Raw genomic sequence first — 1,970 nt, 5'->3', positions numbered from 1 at the left:
GACGCTGGCGGCCCCAACGCTCCCGCGGCAACGGCGCGCGTTGAATGGGAGCTGAGCTGACTGCCGAGAGCGGGCGGCGCGTGAGATAGCGCTGGGAGCCGAGATGCTGCACCTTTGGCTTGTGGGCACATGCATCCGTCGGATGGCCGCGGTGTCCACGAGTCGCTTTGCGGGAGCAGGAATGCACACGATCTGTTTTGCATACCGGATGCATATAATTTGCGGGACTCATCTAGGTTGGTGCAGTCCGCGGATATACATATTACACTGTACTATACCCGCACGGAATACTGTTCCGTACCCGAGCCAGCCACCGAGCACCTCGTGCATCCCGCCCTCACGCTCGCACGGCGCGGTTTTTTTTCCTGGGTATGAGCCACCAAATTAAAACACAAAACTATTTAATTAATTAATGAAAGTCATGGCAGAAAATCGTGCAGAAAATTGGCAGTTTAAGCTTCTGCCATTCGGCACCCTCCCTCGTCCCTCTCCCCTCGGCGACCTGCATCGACGAGATCCGAGCGGCGCGGCTGGAAGCCGGCTGGCGCCCCCCACCCCTCCTCGGCTTGCATCCACATGTGATACGGCCGTAGATCGACGCGTGCTGCTGCGTTGGAGGCCAGGAGCGAGGCTGTCATGTGTGACCCCACCCCCACACCGGCCGGCGGCGCTTATCCAGGCGTGGCGCTCGTCGGCAGCAGTGCTCCCTCCTCTCCACCGGCGGCGCTGGGCCTGTATAGTGCGAGAGGCGGCCTGGCGTGTATATGTCCGTGTTCTATCATAGGTACTTCCTGCTGCGTGTATATAATTCTTGCCATAATTGGTTCAAATCAAGGTAGATATTTGTTTTGTGTCAGATGAATGGGGTTGCATATAAATTGCCATTTTTTTGCATAAAAATCAAAGCTTATGGATTCAATGTTTCTATGCAACAAGTGAATGGATCTATTTGTGTGAAAATGTGACAACCAATTTACATGTTTGACCAGTGATGGGAGATTTTTATGCCTTGTTTGCATGTGCAGCCCATGGTTAGGCCTGATGCTTGGGATTTCGGATTTGTGACTATGATTTATGAGTATGCATAGACACCAATGTTTTTGGAATAAATGTGGGATCTTGCTGTTTTTCTGTGATTTCGAGATCTTTCTATGCCATTAATTTTAATTGGATAAAAAAAATCTGTGAATTTCTATAATTTATTACTGGAGTTTTAATCATTAATGTGTGCGTGGATCAGGAATCCCATATGCGGGATAATGCAGGTTGTCTCCGACTCAATATTTCTTCATAATCCAAATATATACTCCACCCCTAGTACCCATGGTGTGGTGGCGTCAAGCATGTAGCAACATTTGGTCTGGTGCCACCGGTTGCCGAGCCACGCGTGGAAGCAGAAGGATAGGCAGTGTCATCGCGGGGTGATTGTTTCATCGTGCTGGTTTATATCTTTCCGGTACCACCCATCCATTAGGTGTTTTACAAATTGTGAATATGCTCGTGATATGAGGGAGTAGTCTAGGGTTTTTCTTATTTATATGAGTACGGTGATGTTTTCGAGCAGGCCCAAAAATCGTGCCGACTACAGGCCTATGTGGTGGCCCAGGCACTGACGAGCCAGCCCAGGCACTATTGACTGCAGGTCGGGCCAAGTTTGTGCCGGGCCTTGGGCGGCCCAGCGAGCCTAGCTCAGGCACTATTGACTGCAGGTCGGGCCAGGTTAGTGCCCAGCCTCTACCGGCCCAGCGGGCCTGGCCCATGTGGCCATCTACAGGCGCTTCCAACTCGAGGTGAGAAAGGATGATGTGATGACACGTGGGGCCCTGACTTCCTTTTGGTGACTGTGCTGCCTGTTGGACTGACACGTGGGGCCCTGACTTCCTTTCCATGTCTGTCTTGTGGTAGGCTATCTTATTACAGAGTGGCTACCTGTTACGGAGAAATGCATATCGTTTCGTTTTGACTTTCTT

Source organism: Setaria italica, chromosome VIII (genome assembly GCF_000263155.2).
Source record: "Setaria italica strain Yugu1 chromosome VIII, Setaria_italica_v2.0, whole genome shotgun sequence".
NCBI classification, from domain to species: Eukaryota; Viridiplantae; Streptophyta; class Magnoliopsida; order Poales; family Poaceae; genus Setaria; species Setaria italica.
The sequence above is the reverse complement of the archived record's forward strand: the minus strand, read 5'-3'. Positions refer to the sequence as shown.